The 9,006-nt window shown below is 36.5% G+C and overlaps 1 pseudogene; it reads left to right on the forward strand.

Annotated features, from left to right (window-relative positions):
* The first annotated feature begins 8,497 nt into the window (after positions 1 to 8,497).
* Positions 8,498 to 8,700, forward strand: LOC136377723 (small nucleolar RNA U3; annotated as a pseudogene).
* Positions 8,701 to 9,006: the final 306 nt, after the last annotated feature.

Consider the following 9,006-nt stretch of genomic DNA (forward strand, 5'->3'; position numbering starts at 1 on the left):
GCAAGAGCGATTTGTCATTTAGTGGAAGTTTCCCAGAGCCATTGTTGTTGATCCTTTGAAAAAAGGAACAACAATAATTTTGAGGCTCAAAAACTATAAGCTGTAAGGGTCGCCTATGCCCCTTAATAATGCAGGAGGCAACAAGATCAATATATGGAAGTGTATTCCATGGGCTATTAGATGGTTCAATGTGCCCAGGCTGTAGCTGCTCTTGTACCAATTGAGCAGCTGCCCTAAGTTTCTCCTGAGAAAGGGGCCATTGGTCTACCCTTACAGGATTATCTGATTTCCAAGTAATTGGGTCTGCACAATGCATTATTGAGGTAGCAGGAGCTACCAAGGCCCCTATGCTAAATTTTGATATCCTGCCCTGGCCGGTTGGCTCAGCGGTAGAGCGTCGGCCTAGCGTGCGGAGGACCCGGGTTCGATTCCCGGCCAGGGCACACAGGAGAAGTGCCCATTTGCTTCTCCACCCCTCCGCCGCGCCTTCCTCTCTGTCTCTCTCTTCCCCTCCCGCAGCCAAGGCTCCATTGGAGCAAAGATGGCCCGGGCGCTGGGGATGGCTCTGTGGCCTCTGCCCCAGGCGCTAGAGTGGCTCTGGTCGCAACATGGCGACGCCCAGGATGGGCAGAGCATCGCCCCCTGGTGGGCAGAGCGTCACCCCTGGTGGGTGTGCCGGGTGGATCCCGGTCGGGCGCATGCGGGAGTCTGTCTGACTGTCTCTCCCGGTTTCCAGCTTCAGAAAAATGCAAAAAGAAAAAAAAAAAAAAAAAAAAAAAAAAAATAAATTTTGATATCCTAATCCACACCTTCTGGTATTGGGTGCCACTTCTATGGGGGTGAGAATTCCTTGCTGTTCTTTCCCTAGACCCTTGGTGGGCAAAAATCCCAAATCAAGCACCTGAGTACTGATTAAATCATTAGGACTGACAAGCAACACTCCCATATTTTTCAAAACATCTCTACCTCACAAATTAATTGGCCATCTAGGGAGCACATGAGGCTTAAAAAATCCAGAATGATCCTCTTAATCTTCCCAATGTAGAAAACTGGAACTTTGTTGAGGCGATTTACTCTGCCCTATACCTTGTAATCAATATGCATATTAAAGCTAATTTTATTGTCATGTATACAAATGATTTACATGTGTCTGTGAGTGAATATGTAATCACAGCATATTGCATTTCCAGTTCATTAAATTGTAACTTAGTTTACCTTGAAATGCATTTGTTTATTTTTATCTATGTTTCAATTATTGGGAAAAAGAGGATTTCCTTGAATATGCATTTATGCTGGTTGACAATTATTTTAGAAAAATATCTTTTTTGTATAAGTGATGTGTAATAAGGTACAGGAATTGCAGTGAGGTAGTAATTTAAATGTAAAATAAGGTGAGATTTTCTAGTTTTTAAAATTAATTAATTAATTTTTATTAATTTTACTAGGATGCCATCAATAAATCAGGGTACATATGTTCAAAGAAAACATGTCCAGGTTATTTTGTCGATCAATTATGTTGCATACCCATCACCCAAAGTCAGATTGTCCTCCATCACCTTCTATCTAATTTTCTTTGTGCCTCTCCCCCTCCTCTTTCCCCTCTCCCTCCCCACCCCCTGTAACCACCACACTCTTGTCAATGTCTCTTAGTCTCAGTTTTATGTCCCACCTACATATGGAATAATGCAGTTCTTGCTTTTTTCTGATTTACTTATTTCACTCCGTATAATGTTTTGAACAAGGAGAATGAATCAAGGACCAATTTGTGATCTACCCAGACATAACTAACTGATTAGACATTTTATATTTACAGTATTTCATTTATTACATTTTTAGTTCCCATTTTTCACCTCTGAAATTTAGATGCATTATACAATTATTGACCAGAAAGCCATTGCAATGTAGTTTCCATTACTATGCATGCATGCAGAGACTTAGAGACATTTGTTTAAATGTAAAATAATTTTAAAGATCATTTGATAAATAAATTCAGTTGTTGCTTATAAACAGTCCATTGATAAACTGCAGTAAAATAAAAAAAATCATAAAAAAGTTAAGAATTAAAAATTGTTTATGCAGCAAATGTTGGAGAGGCTGTGGAGAAAAAGGAACCCTCATACACTGTTGGTGGGAATGTAAAGTAGTACAACCATTATGGAAGAAAGTATGGTGGTTCCTCAAAAAACTGAAAATAGAACTACCTTATGACCCAGCAATCCCTCTACTGGGTATATATCCCAAAAACTCAGAAACATTGATACGTAAAGACACATGCAGCCCCATGTTTATTGCAGCATTGTTCACAGTGGCCAGGACATGGAAACAACCAAAAAGCCCATCAATAGACGACTGGATAAAGAAGATGTGGCACATATACACTATGGAATACTACTCAGCCATAAGAAATGATGACATCGGAACATTTACAGCAAAATGGTGGGATCTTGATAACATGATACGAAGCGAAATAAGTAAATCAGAAAAAAACAGGAACTGTATTATTCCATACGTAGGTGGGACATAATAGTGAAACTAAGAGACATTTATAAGAGTGTGGTGGTTACGGGGGGGAGGGGGGAATGGGAGAGGGATAGGGGGTGGGGAGGGGCACAAAGAAAACAAGATAGAAGGTAACAGAGGACAATCTGACTTTGGGTGGTGGGTATGCAACATAATTGAACGACAAGATAGCCTGGACTTGTTATCTTTGAATATATGTATCCTGATTTATTGATGTCACCCCATTAAAAAAATAAAATTATATAAAAAAAAAACAAAAAAAAACATTACCATCTGAAAAAAAAATTGTTTATATAGAAATAAAGATCTGGTCCTATGCATTGCCTATTGTTAATGGCATGTCACTACATCCTTTATCTGACAGTGAGGTACCTGGCTGTCATATCTATACTATATTTACTTGTTTATTCAACCCTAGGATAATATAAATAGTTTTAAAATTGCTAACCCATATTCTTGTGAGAAAGACATTTGCCAGCTAGAATACAGTGGTACTATACAGTCCATTCTGTCATTAGCTTTACAGTTAAACCACTTCATAAAAGTTAGGTCAGCTATTAGCTATCTCTTCTGAGAGATGTGAAAACTGAAAAGGACTCAGTTCCCTATTATGGTTTAAAGATGGAGTACGTAGGGTAACAGGAAGAATGTAGATAGCTCTAGAAGCTGAAAGCAACCTCTATGGACAGCCAGCAAAGAAGTGAAACATGAATTCAGAAAACCTAAATGAGGTTAAAAGTAGATTCTTTCCCAGAACATTAAGTAAGGAAAACCGCTTTGATAACATTTTAATTGCAGCCTGTGGAACCTAGAGCAGAGAAAACCAGCCAAGAAATTTAAATTTCTGACCTACAGAACAGTGAGATGATAAATGTTTATTGTTTAGGCCATTGGGTTTGTGATATTATTTTACAGCAGAAATATAAAATGAATATGTACCATATATAATAACTCATAACCTCTATCATGAGAAAAAATTTGACAACAGAAAATACCCAAATTTCCAAAGGTATCAAGGGCATAAAATACAATGAAGGGCCCAGGAACTACAACACATAGATGGGGGAGGGGGACTACAGTGACAACAGCATTTTACTGCATGTGAGTTCCTAGATTTAATCTGACAAGAAAGAAAGATTTTCATGGAAAAATTAAAATTCAGTGAAATCTGCAATTTGTCTGATAGCACGTCACCAATATTATTTTCTAAGTTTTGCAAGTTATACTCTAGTTATATATTATTATAACATTGGGAAGAACTTGGTGTAATTACATTAAAATGCTCAGTACTACCTCTGCAACTCTTTTCCAGGTCTAAAATTACTTTAAAATAAAAAGAAATATATTATGGAATGACGGTGATCATCTTGGAAGGGAGTCTTGGAGACAGAGCATAGGCTAAGAAAGGCTGCTTCACTAGTATGCTTTATGACAGAAAATATATGGGAATATGCACAATGTTGTTGTGAGTCAGGGGTGCAGAGAGAGAGATCAGCAGACAAAATCATCAAGGACTAGCAAAGGATCACCACTCACTCAGGCAAATGGCCCCAAGTTTGCACTGTGCCCTATTTTTATTCACAAGACTTCAAAAAGCTTGTTTACTGAGAAATTGGCATAACATCAAGTGTAATTTTTACTTAAAGATACATGGAGTACACCTGCATGATAGCTTAATAACAACATAATATCAAAAGGCATTAATTGCTATTGCTTCTATGGTTTCCACAACATTCCTCTCTTTATCTCAAGTGATAACCTTGGAAGGTACAGAAATCTTATGAGAATGTTTTACTGAGAAAAAGCCCAGCAACTGCCTTCAGTCACATAGACCTGTTTCAATGACCCGTCTCCAAGTCACAAAACAATTCTCTTGGCAAAACATTCTTTTCTTGTTGGCTGTGTTTCCATCCAAGGCCATGCAATGAATTATTCCACTACAGCACATTGACCATTTCAAGACTCAAAGTAGCCATAAATTTAAAAGTAGTTTGATTTTTCTTTTCTTTTTTCTTCTTTTCCAAGTGAGAGGAGGGGAGATAGAGAGACAGACTCCCACATGCCCCTCAACCAGGATCCACCTGGCAACCCTTATCTGGGGCTTATGCTCTGCCCATCTGGGGTCATGCTCGCAACTAACCTATTTTTAGCACCTGAGGAGAAGGCTCCAGGGAGCCATCCTCAATGCCCCGGGCCAATGCACTGGAATCAATCCAGCCATGGCTGTGGGAGGTGGAGAGAGAGGAGGGAAGGAAGAGAGAAAGGGGATGGGGAGGGGTGGAGAAGCAGATGGCTGCTTTTCCTGTGTGCACTGACAGGGAATCAAACCCAGGACACCCACATGCTGAGCCAACACTCTACCACTGAGTCTACTGGCCAGAGCCTCATTTTTATTTTCTTTAGATCAAATAAGATAGAGAAACATCTACTGTTCTAAATTACCTTGAATTATATTTAAATTATACATTTAGCCTATTAGAGATAGTGAAGACAAGGGAGAGTGGTGAATATTCTCATGTAGAAGCTCCAGTAGTTTTTAAGTAAAATTGAAACAGAAAAATTAACAAAAAATGAAGCACAGGGTATCATATGTTTTCAAAAGCACTTGCTAATTCTTAAAAAATGTGGAGCAAACAAGAGCAGCTTAATTTCTAGGCCATATTTCATCCTTTATGTCACTCCATTCAAACACTTCCAGTTTATTTCACAGTTTTCTTAAATGAAACATTTTTGAATTGATATTTACTTTCAACACTCTGTGTCTTAAATGTGGTATTTAAATAACCATATAGCAAAATCAGTAAGAGAGAATAAAAGCTGTAAAATCTTCAAAATTTAGGTAACTATCCACATACACAATTTTTTGCTATTTGAAATCAGGTTAATCAAATGAGTCAAACTAATCTGAGTTCTTAGCCTATGTCACCAGAAACAAGATACTTTCTAAAAATCCTGTTTTTATTTTTGGTATTTTTTTTAATTTTTATTTAGAAAATTAAATTTAACAGGGTGACATTGATCAATAAGAGTACAAAAGGCCCTGGTCAGTTGGCTCAGTGGTAGAGCATTGGCCCAGCATGTGGAAGTCCCAGGTTTGATTCTTATTCAGGGAACACAGGAAAAGTAAACATCTGCTTTTCTACCCTTCCCTCCTCCCTCTTTCTTCTTCTTCTGCAACCGTGGCTCACATGGTTCAAGCAAAGTGGCCCTGGGCACTGAGAAACCCTCCATACCCTGAGCTCAGGTGCTAAAATGGCTTGGTTGCCGAGCAGCAGCCTCAGATAGGCAGAACGTACCCAGTGGGGAGCTTGCTGTGTCGATCCCTGTCAATCCCATGTGGAAGTCTGTTTCTGCCTCTCCGCCTCTCACTTAATAAAAATAAATAAATAAGAAGAGCACATAGGTTTCAGGTAAACATTTCTATAACACTTGAACTGTTGATTATGTTGTATACTCATCACACAATATTTTTGGCATTTTCAAGGTATGTGATAGCTGTTCATGATATAAACAAGCTATTAAAAATTCCACAAATTTGGCCCAGGCCAGTTGGCTCAGTGGTAGAGCAATGGCCTGGCGTGCAGGAGTCCCGGGTTCGATGCCCAGCCAGGGCACACAGGAGAAGCACCCATCTGCTTCTCCACTCCTCCCCCTCTTCTTCCTCTCTGTCTCTCTGTTCCCCTCCCGCAGCCGAGGTTCCATTGGAGCAAAGTTGGCCCGAGCGCTGAGGATGGCTTCATGGCCTCTGCCTCAGGCACTAGAATGGCTCTGGTAGCAACAGAGCAATGCCCCAGATGGGCAAAGCATCGCCCCCTGGTGAGCATGCCGGGTGGATCCCAGTCAGGTGCATGCGGGAGTCTGTCTGACTGCCTCCCCATTTCCAGCTTCAGAAAAATACAAAAAAAAAAATCCACAAATTTAAAGAAAACCACTCTAAATACTATTGCACATAAATAATTACCATTAATATTGAACATAATTTCAGGTGTAGATTTTTATATATGCTATTTAATTAAATAAAAGCTCTCATTCTAGTTTTTCTCTTCAAAAAATACAGATGTGAAAAAAATAAAAGGATAATAATAATAAATAATAAAACAAAAAATACAGTAGTGAAATTGTAATAATTTCTTATCTCCTTACAAATCATCACAAAATAGAGTATATAAAAACTCTAATATTAAAAATGACAAATAATAAATTAAGACATTTTAACCATATATATTATCATCAATGTAATTCTAGGCATCATTGATAAGCTCACTACTTCAAAATAAAAGTAACTTGCATAGATTTTTCTCTTCTATCTTCTGTTAATATACTTGCTGGGTGATTAGGTTAAATTTTTATATGATCAGGCTTCTAATACTTACAGTCTGTTACAGAGCCTTAATTCATGTAATTGTTTAGTAGAAGCATTCTACATGGCATCTTCATTCCATATGTTTATTTTTATATATCTCTTAATAAACAAAATTTTGTGTTTAAATATAGTTTAATTTTTATTCAGAAGAGCTTATGAGTGATATATATTCTGAGATGTTATAAGTGGTATGCTTTGTCTGCTTGAATATATCAATTTCTGTCTTCTGCAGTTCTATAATTACACCAGAATAAGTCTAAGTATTGAGCATTTTGTATCAAATTTGCCTGGAACTCAGTGTTGTCTATTCATTAGTAGTTTTTATTATATTTATTTTAAGGATATTTTTCCTATTGACCCATGATATTTTCTGACTTATTAATGTCTTTATATTTTCTGTTTGTATTCATTGTGATCAATTCAAGCCTATTTCTTAATAATTTGCTTTTTAGTTGACAGTAGTGTCTATTTCATTCCTTGCTGTACCTAGTTTATACTCTTTAATAATGTCATTTTGCTCTTTAAGATGTTTCTTTAATTTTCTATTTTTTTTATCATTCAAGTACCTTATTATCTCATATTTAAATTCTTATGTACTACATTTATAGTTTCATAAAATTGTTCTAGTGCAAAACACTTATGGTAAGTATCTTTTTATTCTGTGAAATTTTTTTTCCCAAGTCTGCATTAATCACTTGGCTTTTGCATTCCATGTTTTCTTTTTTCCTGGTCAAGTATTTTCTCTCTCCTTAAGGAAGGAAATAACTCTCAATTTATATGTACAAGATCAGTCACTGAAAAGATTATTTGTCCCAACTGTAATAACTAAGATAATGCCTGAGAATTTCATTTAGGCTTTTCTGTTTAAACAATTTACTTAAGACTTTGGAATATTAGTTTCTTAATATTCAAAATTTGCATACTAGCAGAAAATATCTGGATCAGATAACAATCTAAAAATATCTAGAAAATTCAGTATATCATCATCACAACATTGGAGCTATATATTACTACATGAATATTTATTATTTAGAAACAATAAGTATTAAAGTATAAATTGAAACAATAAAATTTTGGTCAAGTAAAGAACCTACTTTTCTAATGTTTAAAAGAAGGAAATGTTTGTGGATAGTTATATTATTTTTTGGAATTTTTCATAGTGTCAAAAACTTTAAAATACAGTATAAATCACTAACAGTAGCAAGATTAGAGGATTAGAGGGGTAGTATGTAATCTATACTTCAATATTATCATGTCATTCATACTGTAAAGATAAATCACTATTTAATTTTATAACAAGAAAATATCTTTAAAAATGGACCCTGGTACAGGTAAAGAAGGTGACAGGATTAGCCATAAAATATATATACAACACATAGACACAGACAACAGTGTGGCAATAACCAGATTGAAAGTGGGGTGGGGGTAGGTGGAGGTAGGCAAAAGGGAAAAAATGGGGATGGAACGAGACTTTGCTTGGGAGAGAGGGCGCACGATGCAGTATGCAGATACCGTTTTATTGAGTTATACGCTTGCAAACCTATATGGTTTTCCAAACCAATATCATCCCAATGAATTCAATTAATAAAAAAAGATTAAAAACCACACACACACAAGACTATACTTTCAAGAATCATGTCTATAGTTTGTTACTAGAGAGGTTTCTCTGGTCATGAAACCACGAGGAGGAGTTGCAGTGTTCTCTTCTGAGCGTGAGGCCAGCTCTTGATGTTGCTTGTGCAACTGCCTGTTGCCATTGATGATCGTTCTTCTCTTCTTTTGGGAGAGTAAGAGGGAGAGAATGCAGTCCGAGTGGATTTAAAAAAAAAAACACACACACACAAAAAAAGAAACACTGGTGCAGGTATCTACTTTTTCTACCATTATATGACACTTTTGTATTACTCTTCTAGAAACAATAGTCATTGTTTTCATTTCAAAAACAGAGACTTTAATTTTAGTTGTAGTAAATATTGCACTTCATTCTGGGTTGAGTTATGAAAAAATAGTACATAGCATTTTGAAATATTGCTTTAATTATTTCATCTAAAATGTGTATTCAATATAAAAACACAATTAAATTTCTTTTGGTGAAAATGTCCAGGTTACAAAAAACAAACAAA

This window comes from Saccopteryx leptura, chromosome 6 (assembly GCF_036850995.1).
Source record: "Saccopteryx leptura isolate mSacLep1 chromosome 6, mSacLep1_pri_phased_curated, whole genome shotgun sequence".
Lineage (NCBI taxonomy): Eukaryota > Metazoa > Chordata > Mammalia > Chiroptera > Emballonuridae > Saccopteryx > Saccopteryx leptura.